The sequence below is a fragment of the Mixophyes fleayi genome, chromosome 5, assembly GCF_038048845.1.
Source record: "Mixophyes fleayi isolate aMixFle1 chromosome 5, aMixFle1.hap1, whole genome shotgun sequence".
Classification (NCBI taxonomy): domain Eukaryota; kingdom Metazoa; phylum Chordata; class Amphibia; order Anura; family Limnodynastidae; genus Mixophyes; species Mixophyes fleayi.
Genome location: NC_134406.1, coordinates 150398097 through 150415884, shown reverse-complemented (window position 1 = coordinate 150415884; position 17788 = coordinate 150398097).

Genomic DNA, 17788 nt, shown 5'->3' with positions numbered 1-17788 from the left:
TTGGCACTGCATTGCTTTGATGCATAGACTCCAGAGTGACAACACAGTAACACATTAAGGAACAGTGCCAACTGCAGTACCTCCAGTGTAATCACTCAAGCAGTATTAGTCTGTTGCAGTTACTTTAAAAAGAAGTATTCTCTTGTCTCTATCTGTAGACATCTTGATTTTTACCATCTACCAGATGAAATGTCTTTAATATGTCCATAGATGCTGTGATTTGAATTGTCCCATAAATGGCTATTCAAAAAAATGGATATTTGGCTGCAAATTGCATTGCTTATAGGTCCAAAAAGACAGTTCTTATTTACATCTGATGGGGAACAATCAGATGCCAGTAGGAACTAATCATAATTTTTTTTATTTATGAGGAGCCATAGATTCCTCAGCACCGCACAATAGATACTGTAGGCTAAACCTGACAAATTTCTTACATTGCTGTGTTTGAGCTAAGTGGATGTGTTTTGGACCCTGTATTTTGGCAGCTTTAAAACCATGAAAGTTTGTTGTGATTTACTACATTGTTAGCTTTGAACAGTATATTTTGCTATTTTTACTTGCAAATGTAATCCACTCTCATTTGTTGCTGTATTTGTTCCACTTTTGGAAACATTTAATTTATTCATTTGTCTGTTGAATTCCACATCTCTTGGAAATAACTGTTTGGGAAAATTGGTGGTTCTTTTCTTTCCTATAGAGTTAACAGTGACATATTCACTATGATGGAAATGTCTTACTTAATATACAGCGTATGTAGCCACTGTAGCTATATGAATAATTCAATAAGATTAATTTCCTGGGAAGGCATAAGATATTTTTTGGCCTCACCTGGATCTTCAATATATATAACAGTAGGGGATATTATTGGAACAAATCCTGAATATAAAGATTGTTTCTTTATCAAGGATGATAACATAACTAACACACTAACATAAAAGTTTAGAATGCCAATGCCCAAAAAGAAACACTGGTTCATGTTATTATTATTATTATTATTATTATTATTATTATTATTAATCTATCTATCTATCTATCTATCTATCTATCTATCTATCTATCTATCTATCTATCTATCTATAGCTATATCTGCAGGAATGAACTTTGTCATATGCTCAATAATCCTGTATAGACAAAGTACCATAGTATAGTTATTTCTGTGTAAACAAACAAAAAAAATATAATTTTGCAACAATTAAAACAATGGTAGTAAGGTATAGGGGCAGATTAAACTATTGGTAAGGCTCAGACCAACAAGGAAGATGACAAGCAAATTAAGAAAACAATATGAATGTTTGAAATATGACGATGCAATAACCAGGTCAAATACAACATTACACCTAAATGTTAAGAACCTCTGGTAAAAAATAAGACAGTAATTTATCAATAGTAATTTCAAACAAAAAGATAATAATTTAAAACATATGGGGGCTCATTCAGAGTAGGCCGTATGTCAGTTTGCGTACCGTATCTTGGGTGAATTTGCTCTGTGCATGTTCAAAATATGGGTGCATGCATATGCTTCTAGGAAGATTTGTGTGTTTCTGGCACTTATACTCACCTGCATCTGGAGGGGCAGGATGTAGGAGGGAAGGAGGGGCAAACTTAGGCCAAATACACTAAAGGCATTTTCAAGCAAATCCGGCTCATGCAAACCTGCAGAAACACATATATATACCTATTAGGAGATGTATATTTTTGCACCTGCTATTGGTTAGCTGTGTTGTGACAATTAGGGGGGAATTCAAATCCCCCCGAATTAGCTTGGCGTTAAAACTATTACCGTTATTACGGTAGTTTGAAACCGGCTTTCTGCTCGCAGCTCAGGGAGCTGCGAGCAAAAAGCCGGCGTTGAAACTACCGTAATAACGGTAATTTAAGTGCATTATTACCGTAATAACTGTAATAATGCGCAGGCTGCGTTACTTTTACCCGTAATGCGGCCAATTGAATTCCCCCCTTGGATTAAATTGCATGAATCATTTTGGCAACTATAGTACGCTATGTCCATGAATGCTTACAGTACTAATAATCATTTTCATAATTTCAATAAAATACAAATATTACCTGATAGCAATGTGTGTTTAACTTGCCTCTGTGAATCTATGTCATATTACTGGGCATTGGTCATGAGCAATTTTTGGAAATTTGCCAAGAAATGTTACAGATAAAGAGAGATGCATCACTTATAGCCAGGACATATATGAAATAAAAATATGTTTGATCCAGAATAGTGGATTAATTTATTCCTGGTGAATATTGAGCAATGGAGTAAAATTCGTCCATCCTTATTCATTACAAATTAATAAATTGCTTGATGCATTACAAGAATGCCCATAGTACTCGTTATAATACCCAACTAGAAGCCATCTGTGGCATTCCTGCTTCCACAGCAATGTCTAGAATTAGCCAGATGAGCACAAATCAGAAGTGACGTTGCTGTGCAGATGATAATCTAGTGATCTGGATGACTGTGCAGAATTTGCACAGTTTCCAGGATGATAAGAGTTAAGAGTATGGACCGGCATATTAGCTCTGTGTTAGGCATCCCAGAGAGGCTTACACATGACCTGTATACCTGTTCCTAGTGTCTTTCTTGTTGTTGCTGATGCTGCTGGTGGCAGAAGTGACAATGCTGTCATCAAAGGATAACATAGTTTGCCATTTGACAAAGAATATGCTGTATTTCAGGAAAATGATAAAAAATAATTGAACCATAACTAATAAATAAGGCAGATATTTAAAAAAAAAAAATTATTGTTCAAAGCTAGCAACAACTTAAAAAACAATTATCATGCCTATTATAATGACATTATAATAATTTTTATTAATCAGATAAAAATGTAAAAAAAATACGAAAAGGAACCCAAGCATGTTTGATGTCCAAAGAACAAAATAGAGGTAATGCACAAACAAACATCCAATCTAGAGCTATAGCATTACATTGCTGGTTGATATGAGTGCAAACAGCTAAAACAAAACAAAAAAGGCTGCAGACTAACAAAAGGCAGTTAAATCAGTTAAATCCTAAAATCATGCATTGAAGGAATCACTATCAACTGGAGAGGTGAATCTGCAATCATCCAATCATAAGCGACTAGCTTGTGTTCATCATCATCATCATCATCATCATCATCATCATCATCATCATCAGTGTGTAGTTGCACATGACCACCACCAGCCACAAGTGATTGTTTACTCAGGCGTGCACACAGTAGGGGGTTCTAGTTGACCAGAAACACCCTCTCAGCCAGGACTGGCTGTCAAACTGTTCCCCTTCTTTGGGATCAGCCACGGAACTGCAGATCAGTTCCAATCTGTTCCAGCCCCCCGTCTGTAGTATGCATCCTGCCCCCCTCTTTCACTGGCCGGGCAGCATGTCATAGTGCAGATCTGTTTCTCCTACTCTCCTCTCAGCATGCACCTTACTAAAAATACTGGTAACTTACTCTCAAAAGTGCTGCCTGTCTCATATATGGACAGTCTCACTGCTTCTGGAGCCTGGTGAGTAGCAAGTAAAGATAGCTTTGCACTCATTGACTTTATTGTTTCAGTATGATTCACATCTGTTGATGACAATGATCAACTATCTGTTCAAAATACAAATTCACCTTGATGATAAGTGAATCTTTATTGTTTAGGCTAGGTACATGCTGGAGCGTTTTCATCCAATAATCAGGCAAATCAGCCAACATACGACCATTCAGTCGGAAGTCAGGTTAGTATGTATAGTGATACGATGGTCGAAAGTCGTTCCAAAGTGTCGATGGTCGGCTCATTTGGTTGTTCGTACTGTTTAATATTTTCCGGCCAATAACTGCCAAATAAACTCCACTATTTATGGTTGCCAAAATAAACTCCACTATTTATTTTGCCACAATTAAAGACTTATTTCATTTCATTTAGATATTCAGTTAAGAGGGTAAGGAGAAGTTATGTAAGGTAATAGAATATTAACCATTAAGCATTTTAATACCGACACTTTTCCTACTGACATGAAAATGTTGATAGGCTAAATGTCGGTAGTTCAATTTGCCAGACACTGATAAAATACTGATATCGTGATTGTCAGTGTTATAGGATCCTGTGTACGTCGAATAATACTAGAGATGCTCACTGACCCCGTGTTTTGGTTTTGGTTCTGGTTCTGGATTACCTTCGTGTTTTTGTTTTAGCTAAACCACCCTTGCGTGTTTTGGTTTAGGTTTTGGTTTTGTTTGGTTTTGTTTTGCAATTTGTTAATAAATTAAATTGTTTTGGGCTAAAATAACATAATTTAGGTATTATTTTGTACCTACATTATTATTAACCTCACTAACACTAATTTGCAGTCATTTCCATTCAATTTTGACCATCTCACAGGTCACAATATGCTTTTTATACACTTACAGCCAAATATTGCAGCGATCTGGCTGGATGATAAGTACAGAGCAATGACTCAAACACACGACAGTTCCTACCACATCTTTTTACGACCGATCCACCTGTTTCTTGGATAAGTGAGGTAACTCTACAGGTAATAAATGGCAACAATCGATCGTTCCACCTGTTTCTTGGATAAGTGAGGTAATTCTACAGCTAATATATGGCAATGAGTGTTCCACCTGTTTCTTGGATAAGTGAGGTAATTCTATAGCTAATAAATGTCAATGAGCGCTGCCCCCCGGGATGTGTGCTTTTATCAGACACACCAATCCAGGGTGCCAGACAACGCACTAAAGAGAGATATTGAAATTCACAGCAAAAAAGGCAGTTGGGTGTCTGTATTTTACACCCTACACTTATAGTTACATAGAAAAAAAATCAGCCTGCAAAGACTGTACGATCAAAAGAAATGGCCAAAGCAGCTTTTCTGTTTGGGGCTAAATTATTTCCATACATTAAAAGTGAAATAGAAAAAGAAACAGCCTGCAAAGACTGTACAATAAATAGAAATGCCCAAAGCAACTTTTCTGTTTGGGTGTATATTATTCCCATACATTAAAAGTGATATTGACAAAAAAGCAGCCTGTAAAAACTGTACAATCAATAGAAATGCCCCAAACCTTTTTTCTCTTTGGGGGTAGATTACAGACTACACTTATAGTGAAAGTTTCAAAAAGATGTTGTCATCATCATCTTCAGCATCTTCCTCACCCTCATCAGTGTGTACATCATCATCACAGACTATTAATTCATCTCTGCTGGAATCCACAACTAGAGTAGTGTCAGTACTTGGATGTATTCGCTGGTAAAGGCCTTCCTCGTGGAAGATGTAGTTTATTTTGATGAACATCATCTTTTCCACTTTTATAGGAAGTAACCTCCTACGTCAATCACTGACAAGGTTCCCGGCTGTGCTGAATACTCTTTCTGAGTAAACACTGGAGGGTGGGCAGCTTAGGTATTGCAAAGCAAGTTTGTACATGGATTTCCAACTGGCTTGTTTTTCCTCCCAGTATGGAAAGGGACACTCTGACATTTCCATATCAATTAACTCCTGAAAATAATTCTCCACCATCCTTTGCATGTTAATAGTAGTATTGGATGGAGCTATGGGAAGGTCACACATTTTTTGATAAAATCTTTCAAACCAGCCCAGATGTCAAACTGTTGTGGTCTGCCACCTGCGTCAACCCTGCTTCTCTTTGGAAAGTGCAATTTTTTCCGAGCAGCAACTGCCTGAGAAATTGAGGGAGGAAACGTCGTCAAGCCAAGGCCCAGTTCAGCGGACAACTTGCTGACCAATAGCTCATTGCAACTGTTCAGATCTCGGTCATTTTGAAGCAAAGAATCGATGTAGGTCTTAAACCTAGGATCAACCACAGTCGCCAAAACATAGTGATCCGACTTCAAGATTTTAATAACTCTTAAATCATTGAGAAGCGATTTAAGTACTTGATTTACAAGGCCAACATACTTTGCGGAATTTCTTTCTTTCATCTCCTCCTTCAGTTTGTCAAGCTGCTTTTCCAATAGTCGAATTAAGGGAATGACTTGGCTCAAGCTAGCAGAGTCTGAACTCACTTCACACGTCAAAACTTCAAATAGTTTTAGCACCTTGCACAGCACAGAAAGGATTCCCCACTGTGCAAGAGTGAAATACATTCCCCCTCCTTTCCCAATGTCATGGCTTGTGCAAAACGCTTGTATGTTCCTCCATCCTCTGAAGCATGTACAGGGTGGAATTCCACCTTGTTAACAATGCTTGCTTAAGTTGGTGGCAGGGCAAGTTAAATTGTTCTTGGAGTTGCTGCAATCTCCTACATGCTGTGGCAGAATGCCGGAAATGTCCAGAAATATTACAGGGCCACCAAAAGCATCTCCTGCACCTCACGGTTATTTTTCAAGAAGCTCTGAGCCACCAAGTTTATTGTGTGAGCAAAACAGGGAATGTGATGGAATTCACCTAGCTGTAATGCTCGAACTATATTGTTGGCGTTATCAGAAATAACATATCCTGGGGAGAGTCCAAATGGTATAAGCCATGTTTCAATGACATCCCTTATTTTTCATAAGAAATTATCAACTGTATGCCTGTTAGTGAAGCCGGTGATACAAAAAGTAGTCTGCGTGTGAGAAATGTTATGTTGTGGTGTACATGCTGCCGCTGTTCCTGCTTGTGAAGGCGAATGACCAGCCCAGTGGGCTGTCAAAGTCATATAGTCTTTGGTTTGGCCACTTCCACTTGTCCACATATCTGTGGTTAAGTGTACAGTGGGTAGAATGGCATTTTTTAGCCCAATTAGTACATTTTTACGAACGTTTTGGTACAGTTGCAGAATAGCTTTTCGTGAAAAACGGTGTTGCAAAGGTATTTTGTAAAGGGGACACAGAACATCAATTAAAAAAACCAGCTGCGTTTATTGTGGATATTGGATGCAGATCTAACACTAGCATAGTAGCCATGGCGTCTGTGATCCGCTTGGTGACTGTGTGACTGCTGTTATATTTGCTTAGTCTAGCAAAAGATTGTTTCACAGTTAATTGTTGTAAAGTACTAGTGCTCTTCTTCTTGGGCTTCTTATGGGAGGAAGATTCACCCCCAGCAGCAGCAACAGCAGCAGCAACAGCAGCAGCAGTGGGACAAACGCTCAAACATTCATCAGAGGAATCAATTATAGTGCAGGAGTCATCGAGCCTTACCAAGTTGGATGCAGGGCTAACTTCGATCGCTACTGAGGATATTGATGAAGACGGTGTTGTGGGTGTAGATTACAGCCGTCGGGATGTAGGTGACAGAAGGGTCCTAGCTGATGATGGAGTGCTTGTTGTTATTTTTTTCTCGTAACTTTCAGCTTTCTCAACACTGTGCCATGACCTCTCATCAAATGGCGTAACATGGATGAGGTTCCAAGATGGTTAAGGACCCTCCCTCGACTGACTGTAGCTTGACTTACACTACAAATGGCTATACAACTGTTGTCAGGATTTGGGTAGTAATAATTCCCCACATAAGAAGTGTTTTTTTTTGGTCTTATGCCCAGACATGCCAATGGGCTTCTTCTTGTCACGTGCCAGAACTGCTGCCACTGGTGCAGGACTTACACAAGCAACCTCATCCTCATCAACATCCTCATTAGTGCCCTCATCAGCTACACAAATCTCCCCCTCATCCTCTTCTAATTCCAAAGTGTCATCCTCAATTGGTGTATCAATGGCTACACTCGGGTTGATCAGGCACACATCAGCAGAAATGCTGAAAGGGCCCTTCTTTATGGGTACACTATCAGAATGGTCACGATTACACATATCACTCATGGATGGACTCTCCTCAGGGATTGGTGTCATTTCTGATTCTGAGCATACATTTTCCTCTAATGCCTTACTGTTTTCTTGCAGCTCGGCTTTCACACGTAACAGTAGTTGTGCACCACTTTTGGACTCCGAATTACTTGTTCTTGCTTGGTCACGAGTGACTTTACAAGAAGATGGCTTAGTAACATTTTTAGATCTAATAGAGAAAGGCGAAGGCCTCATTCTTTCTTTCTTTGCTACTACGTGTGTAGAATGGCATGTTGACTATTTTTTTTTATCAGCTATTTTCTTTTCCTCGATTACAGCTCTTTTTCTCTTCAACACAGTAAAAAGGTTTTTTTTGTATGTTTTGTTCCCTGACTTAAAAAGACTATGTACTTTTACATAGGCTTTACCAGATGACATACAGGGAAAACTGCCATCAGGACTGGTGGCAGCAGCTGCTTGCTGAACTTGCTCATATGTGGACTGCTGTGAATCCATTTTAATGAGACTGAAACACTTGTAGTGCAAATTCAGAAATATATAGTGCTGGTATATTAGAATTTCAAAACCAGAAAATAGCTTTTTTACAAGAGGGGAATATGTGACACCCCAAACACTTGTACTGAAAAATCAGAAATATATATTGCTGGTATATTAGAATTTCAGCACCAGAAAATAGCTTTTCTAGAAAAGGGGAATATCTGACACCCCAAACACTTGTAGTGTATATTAGGAAAAATGCCTCCTACTACTCTTTTCCTGCTCTATTACTGCTCTCTTCCTACTCTATTCCTGCAACCTAACCCTTCCCTCTCCCGCTCTCAAATGGCGCTGGATCGCTGTGGAAGCAAATATTTATTCAGTATAAAAATCGTGAGATCCGAGATCCGACAACCTCACAATGAGGTTTTGCCTCATTTTGGAATCCGAATAGGTGAGAGAGTACCGAGCCGACTCAGGTCGGGATTCGGATTCAGGAAATTGGGGCGGGTTCGGCTCTCGGGGAACCGAGCCCGCCCATCTCTAAATAATACGCACCTGTGACATCTTAGATGTACTTTAGAGGCACTATATTACGCAACCTTTTTAGCCTTCGTCTTGTACTATGCCAACCGTAAACAAGGTATCTCAGTCCTGCCGAAGCGAGAGGAAACCCATACATGCATGTTTTTGGTGTTCAAATTCTACAACGAGATTTTTACCACGGATACCACTTTATCTATCTGCAGTTGCCAGTTGACCATGGACATTAGGGGGTAAATGTATCATACCCCGGGTTTTGCAACTCGCGGGAGGTCGGCATCTTTGCAGCTTAAATTTAAAACGGCGCTGCCTTGTAAAGGGAAGTTTTGTTTGTGTTGGATTTTCTATTTTAAGGGTTGACACTCACCCTTTTGTCTTATTCAGCTGCTTATACACTATACGCTTTCCTTAAACTTAGCACAGGATTCCTTTGTAGTGTTTATCCCAGTTGTTATGCTTACGCATCCCAACTAGAAATCCATAAGAGCGACTTATGCGATCCCTGTATTTGACAATGCTATGTACCGCCTAAACATTACACATCTATTGACCTCCATGTCAGATAGCCCATCATTATGTGTTAATCGCTAGATAAATACCAATCTATCATTTACTTTACTATACTGCATTATCTATATAAATATACATTCATCCTATTAATTCCAGTTATCTAAACAGGCGGAAAGGTACAAGTCTTTTACTCTACAAAGATAATTAAACATACCATACATAAATGCATACATATAATACAGATAATACATTATAGATTCAACAGGCATGATGTTATTTCAGAAATGGGTATATATTGTTCTATTCTGTTGTTGTTATTATTATTAACCTTATACTTTAGCAATCCTCATTTATATATTTAAGTTCAGGGTTTCCTTTGTGTGTGTATGTGCGTGTAAATATATATATATATATATATATTAGGGATGTGCACGGGCGACTTTTGAGGTCTCGTGTTTTGTGTTTTGTGTTTTGGATCCGGATTTTCTCGATGTTTTGGGTTCGGATTTGTTTCGCAAAACACCTGCCGAAAGGTTTTGGTTCGGATTTAAGGTTTTGGATTCGGATTTTTTTTGAAAAAAGCATAAAAAGTTAAAAAATCAATTTTTTGGGCTTATTTTCACTCCTACGCTATTATTGACCTCAATAACATTCAATAACAAGCATTTCCACTAATTTACCGTGTATTCTGAACACCTCACAATATAGTTCTTAGTCCAAAACGTTGCAACGAGCTATCTTTCTGGACTGCGTAGTGGAGTGGTCCCCACAATATAATAAGAAAACCATTAACTGGTCTTAATCGCACCAAAACATGTACCTGGACTGCGTAGAGGAGTGGGTCACCACAATATAAATTAAAAACCCTGAACTTGTATGATTCACACCAATAATGTACCTGGACTGCATAGAGGAGTGGGTTACCACAATATAAATTAAAAACCCTGAACTTGTATGATTCGCACCAATAATGTACCTGGACTGCGTAGAGGAGTGGGTCACCACAATATATATATAATAAGAAAACCATCAACTTGTATGATTCGCACCAATAATGTACCTGGACTGCATAGAGGAGTGGGTCACCACAATATAAATTAAAAACCCTGAACTTGTATGATTCGCTCCAATAATGTACCTGGACTGCGTAGAGGAGTGGGTCACCACAATATAAATTAAAAACCCTGAACTTGTATGATTCGCACCAATAATGTACCTGGACTGAGTAGAGGAGTGGGTCACCACAATATATATAATAAGAAAACCATCAACTGGTATGAATCGCACCGAATAATGTACCTGGACTGCGTAGAGGAGTGGGTCACCACAATATAAATTAAAAACCCTGAACTGGTATGATTCGCACCAATAATGTACCTGGACTGCGTAGAGGAGTGGGTCACCACAATATAAATTAAAAACCCTGAACTTGTATGATTCGCTCCAATAATGTACCTGGACTGCGTAGAGGAGTGGGTTACCACAATATAAATTAAAAACCCTGAACTTGTATGATTCGCACCAATAATGTACCTGGACTGCGTAGAGGAGTGGGTCACCACAATATATATAATAAGAAAACCATCAACTTGTATGATTCGCACCAATAATGTACCTGGACTGCGTAGAGGAGTGGGTCACCACAATATAAATTAAAAACCCTGAACTTGTATGATTCGCACCAATAATGTACCTGGACTGCGTAGAGGAGTGGGTCACCACAATATAAATTAAAAACCCTGAACTTGTATGATTCGCACCAATAATGTACCTGGACTGCGTAGAGGAGTGGGTCACCACAATATAAATTAAAAACCCTGAACTTGTATGATTCGCACCAATAATGTACCTGGACTGCGTAGAGGAGTGGGTCACCACAATATAAATTAAAAACCCTGAACTTGTATGATTCGCACCAATAATGTACCTGGACTGCGTAGAGGAGTGGGTCACCACAATATAAATTAAAAACCCTGAACTTGTATGATTCGCTCCAGTAATGTACCTGGACTGCGTAGAGGAGTGGGTCACCACAATATTATTAAAAAACCCTACACAGGTCTGAATTCCACCCAAAAAGTTTATGGACTGCGTAGTGTAGTGTTCCCCACAATATTATTTAAAATTTTTGCAGCAACAGTCAACGTTGTTTAATATCTGATACACCTCTATCTGGACTGCATAGTGGAGTGGCCCCGGTACCCAATTTGGTACCGGGGCCACAATACCTCCTCCAAACATGGTGCAGACCATTCGTCATTGAGATCCCATCAAGTATGTTAAAGACAGACAGGGTCGAAGTGTTATTGGTTGACTTTGTAAACCAAAAAACTGTCCCTGTTGCACATAGTCGTGCAATGAAGACTGACTTTTTCATTTAAAGGCACCATCTTTCAAGTGTAGTGTTTGTAAGTCATATTATACTTTTGGTAAAATTGGTTTATTTTGTTCCTCTTTATGGTAACTACTAATAGAATTAAAGTATTAAATAGAAGCGGCAGTTCCTCTTTATGGGAATTAGTAATAGAATTAAAGTATTAAATAGAATTAAAGTATTAAATAGAGTGGTATAGAGTGGTAGTGTGGTATAGAGTGGTCCCCACAATATAATAATAAAACCCTCAACTGGTCTGAATTCCACCAAACAAGTATCTGGACTGCGTAGTGGGGTGGCCCCGGTACCCAATTTGATACCGGTGCCACAATAAAATAAATACACCCTCAACTGGTCTGAATTCCACCAAACAAGTATCTGGACTGCATAGAGGACTGGCCACTGGCCACTGGCCACAACAATATAATATATAGAAAACCTTCAACAGGTCAGAATTACACCCAAAAATAGTATCTGGACTGCGTAGAGTAGTGGGCACTGGGCACCACAATGAAAAATATATAGAAAACCTTCAATAGGTCTGAATTAAACCCAAAAATAGTATCTGGACTGCATAGAGGACTGGCCACTGGCCACCACAATATAATATATAGAAAACCTTCAACAGGTCAGAATTACACCCAAAAATAGTATCTAGACTGCGTAGAGTAGTGGGCACTGGGCACCACAATAAAATATATAAAAAAACCTTCAACAGGTCTGCATTACACTGCACATACAGCTGCTCCTCCATCCTCTCCATCATATACATGTTGGAGTTTCAGCGTGTGAAAACCTCTTGTTTTTGATAATGTCAGTGCATTTTAAATATTTTTCAATTTGCCCCACACCACTGAATGTACTTTATCTATGATACGCATCTATCTATCTTGACTGTGTAGTGTGGTGGCCCCGGTACACAATTTGGTACCGAGGCCACAATATAATTAAAAAACCCTCCACGGGTCAGAATTCCACCAAAAAAGGGTATGGACTGCGTAGTGTGGTGTGCCCGGAACACAATTTTTTACAGCGCCAACAATATAATTAAAAAATTGGGCATCAACTGTCACCGTTGTTTAATATCTGATACACTTAAATATGGACTGCACAGTGGAGTGGCCCTGGTAGTAAATTTGGTGCCGTGGCCACAATACCTCCTCCAACTTCCAAGTGTAGTGTTTATAAAGACAGACAGCGTTGAAGTGTTATTAGTTGACTTTCTTAACCCTAAAATTGTCCCTGTTGCAAATATTCGTGTAATGGACAGTTACTTTTTCATTGAAAGACTCAAGCTTTCAAGTGTAGTGTTTATAAAATATAAACAACAATACAGTAGTTTTAGAGCACGTCAATACCTCTTGTTTTAAATTATGACAGGGCATTTTACTTTTGGTTTAATTTCTTGAATTTGTTTAAATTTGGTTTTACTTTTTGAACATGGCAAACGACTGTTGATTGGTCATATAATGCAAAAAAAAAAGTTCCAAGATGGAATTGTCCTTGGGCCCTCACACCCACCCTTATGTTGTTGAAATAGGACATGCACACTTTAACAAACCAATCATTTCAGCGACAGGGCCTACTAAACAACTTTGGCTGAAATGATTGGTTTGTTTGGGCCCCCACACCAAAAAAGCTATTCATCTCTCCCTGTACAGACTAAACAGGCTCTACTGAGGCAAGATGTCGTCCTCATCCTCAACCTCTGATTCCTCTCCCCCTACAGTGTGTACTTCCTCCTCATCACACATTATCAATTCGTCCCCGCTGGACTCCACAACCACAGGTCCCTCTGTACTATCTGGAGGGCAGTGCTGTACTTCATTGAGGAATTGATTATTCATTTTTATAAACATCATTTTTTCAACGTTATGAGGAAGCAACCTCCTTCGCCGCTCACTGACCAGGTTCCCTGCTGCACTAAAAACTCTTTCCGAGTACACACTGGAGGGGGGGCAACTCAGGTAAAATAGAGCCAGTTTGTACAGGGGCTTCCAAACTGCCTTTTTTTCCTGCCAGTAACAATATGGACTGTCTGACATGTCTACTTGGATGGTGTCAGCAAAGTAATCATCCACAATTTTTTCTATTGTGACAGCATCCAATGCAGCGAGAGTAGACATGTCTGCAATGGTTGGCAGGTCCTTCAGTCCGGACCAGATGTTATCAGCATCCCCGCCAGCGCCTCTTTTGGGAAAACTGAGCTTTTTCCTCGCAGCCATAGATGTGGAAGAAAATGAGGGTGGAGCTGTTGGCATGTCACGGTCCTCTTCAGAGGACAATCTCCTGACCAGCAGGTCTTTGCACCGCTGTAGACTTGTGTCCGCCGGAAACAGAGACACAACATACGCTTTAAACCGAGGATCGAGCACGGTGGCCAGAATGTATTCCTCTGACTTTAAAAGAGTGACCACCCTCTGATCCTGGCAAAGCATACGAAGGGCTACATCCACAAGAGCTACATGCTTGGTGTAATCACAATGGCTTACCAGCTCCTCCCTCACTTTCTCCAGCTGCTTCTGCAACAGCCTGATCAGGGGAATGACCTGACTCATGCTGGCAGTGTCGGAACTGACTTCTCGTGTGGCAAGTTCAAATGGCTGCAGAACCTTGCACAACACGAAAATCAGTCTCCACTGCGCTTGACTGAGGCGCATCCCCACTCCTTTGCCTATGTCGTAGGTGGCTTTGTAGGCCTGAATGGCCTTTTGCTGCTCCTCCATCCTCTGCAGCATATAGAGGGTGGAGTTCCAGCGCGTCACAACCTCTTGTTTGAGGTGATGGCAGGGCAGGTTCATGCTTTTTTGATGTGCCTCTAGTCTGCGGTAGGCACTGGCTGAATGCCGAAAGTGTCCAGCAATTTTGCGCGCCACCGCAAGCATCTCCTGCACACCCCTATCACTCTTGAGGTAATGCTGCACCACCAAATTAATGGTGTGGGCAAAACATGGGACGTGCTGGAAATTGCCCATATTTAATGCCCGCACAATGTTACTGGCATTGTCTGACACCACAAATCCCCATGAGAGTCTAAGTGGGGTAAGCCACTGGGAGATAATTTCCCTCAGTTTCTCTAATATGTTGTCAGCGTTGTGCCTCTTATTAAAGCCTGTAATACACAATGTTGCCTGCCTTTGCACGAGCAGCCATTTTGTAGATGCTGCTACTGATGCAGCTGTTGCTGTTGCTGCGGAAGGGGATGCATCTACCCAGTGGGCTGTCACAGTCATATAGTCCTTCGTTTGCCCAGAACCACTTGTCCACATGTCCGTGGTTAAGTGGACAGTGGGTACAACCGCATTTTTTAGAGCACTGAGGACACTTGATCGTACTTCTCTGTACATTTTTGGTATCGCCTGCCTAGTGAAGTGGAATCTCGACGGGATTTGGTACCGGGGACACAATACCTCCATCAACCCTCTAAATCCCACTCCACTGATGGCGGACACCGGGCGCACGTCTAACACCAACATTGCAGTTACAGCCGCAGTTATACGCTTTGCAATAGGGTGACTACTATCGTATTTTGTGGTCATGGCAAACGACTGTTGGACGGTCAATTGTTTTGTGAAAGACTTAGCGGTCTTACGACTTCCCCTCTGGGAAAATGACCGACTAACAGCAGCAACAGCAGCAGTGGCAGTAGTAGGCGTACCGCTGCAGGATTCCTCGGATGAATCCTGTATTGAGGAGGACTCAGTCTGGCTGCTGACTTGGGCTGCAGGACTGAATCTGATGGAGATTGTGGAGGAAGTTGACGAGGAGGGTGTTGCTGGTGTGTATCCAACTGGACCACGGGATTTAGGTGTCCCTGTACCGATGAGGGTCCTAGCCCCAGTTCCTGAACTAACCACTGAACTATGAAGGTTATTCAGGTGACGTATAAGGGAGGATGTTCCTAGGTGGGCAAGATCCTTACCCCTGCTTATTTGAGCTTTACATAAGCTACATATGGCCATACATTGGTTGTCTGGATTTGGATAAAAATAACTCCAGACCGAAGAGGTGCATTTTTTGGTCTTCTGACCAGGCATGACGATGGGCTTTTTCATCCCATGGACATCAGCTGTTTCCCCCCCTGGTGCCTCATTTACAATAACCACATCACCATCCTCATCATCAAGTTCCTCCACAGCGCCAGCTACATCATCAATAGGCTCCTCCCGAGCCACCTCTTCCCGTACAGTGATGGGAAGGTCAGGCTTGACAATCACCAACACCCTTGGACTCGCCTTGAGGATTTGTGATAATTTCTCTTTAGAAGGTAGAGTTGTTTGCTGTTTTGTTGCTGACAGCATAACTCTCTTCAATTTTTTGGAGGGTGGGGGAGGAGGAGGAGGGCTAAGATCCGTGGGTGAAGCTGAACCACTAGTCATGAACACGGGCCAGGGCCTAAGCCGTTCCTTGCCACTCCGTGTCGTAAATGGCATATTGGCAACTTTACGTTTCTCCTCAGATGATTTTAAGTTTCTCTTTTTGCTACTTTTTCTTAACTTGGGCTTTTTGGATTTTACATGCCCGATACTACGAGATTGGGCATCGGGCTTGGAAGACGACGTTGATGGCATTTCATCGTCTATGTCATGACTAGTGGCAGCAGCTTCAGCATTAGGAGGAAGTGGGTCTTGATCTTTCCCTACTTTATCCTCCAAATTTTTGGTCTCCATTATATGTAGCACAAGATACTGCAGAATGTGTGAACTTGGTAATATTGCAGTACCAATGGACTTATACTGCTGGATTGGTTTTGCAAATTTGGTTATAATTACTTTTTTTTTTAATTTTTAATTTTAATATTTTTTATAACTTTTTTTTTGTTTTTTAAAAAATTGGGAATAATGGGGAAATAACTATGCCCTTAGAAGCACAGAGCACAGGACACAGCACCACTGGACTGAACAGGACACAGCACAGGACCCAGCAGCACTACGGAACTCAGCAGGATAGAGCACAGGACACAGCACCACTGGACTGATACTGCAGAATGTGTGAACTTTGTAATATTGCAGTACCACTGGACTTTTACTGCTGAATGTGTGAACTTGGTAATATTGCAGTACCAATGGGCTTATACTGCTGGATTGGTTTTGTAAATTTGGTTATAATTATATTTTTTTTTAAAAAAAAAATTATTTTTATTTTTATTTTAACTTTTTTTTTATTTTTTAAAAACTTGGGAATAATGGGGAAATAACTATGCCCTTAGAAGCACAGAGCACAGGACACAGCACCACTGGACTGAACAGGACACAGCACAGGACCCAGCAGCACTACGGAACTCAGCAGGACAGAGCACAGGACACAGCACCACTGGACTGATACTGCAGAATGTGTGAACTTTGTAATATTGCAGTACCACTGGACTTTTACTGCTGAATGTGTGAACTTGGTAATATTGCAGTACCAATGGGCTTATACTGCAGGATTGGTTGTGCAAATTTTGTGGTAATTAAAAAAAAATTAAATTAGTTTTTGGTATTTTTTTTAAATAACTTTTTTTTATTTTTTTAAACACAGGGGAATATTGGGGAAATAACTATGCCCTTAGAAGCACAGAGCACAGGACACAGCACCACTGGACTGAACAGGACACAGCACAGGACCCAGCAGCACCACTGACCTCAGAAGGACAGAGCACAGGACACAGCACCACTGGACTGAGCACAGCACAGCACAGCACAGCACAGCACTGAACTGAACAGCACGAGATATAGCAGGACAGAGGACCACCTAACACACCCTCCCTCTACCCTGATCAATGCCCGAGTGAAGATGGCGGCGACTAGCGGGGAATTTATAGGATCCGAGTATCGCGAGATTCGACAATGGGATTATGAGTCAGAGCCTCAGTTTCAGATTTGAATTTGGCGCCAATACCCGGATCTGTCTCGGATCCGACTCGGATCGGCAACGTTCGGGTGGGCTCGGATTTCATAAATCCGAGTGCGCTCATCTCTAATATATATATATATATATATATATATATATATATATACATACTAGTGTTTAGGCTGGAAGACTGTAATGTATATGAGTGTATGGTCAGTATTGCTATTTTGTGTAGTGTGTGTTTAGATGTAACAAGAGAAAGAGGAGAAATGTGTTTTAAGCAAGCTCATGTTTGTGTATGTTTAAAATAGGAAGAGTATGTGTTTAAAA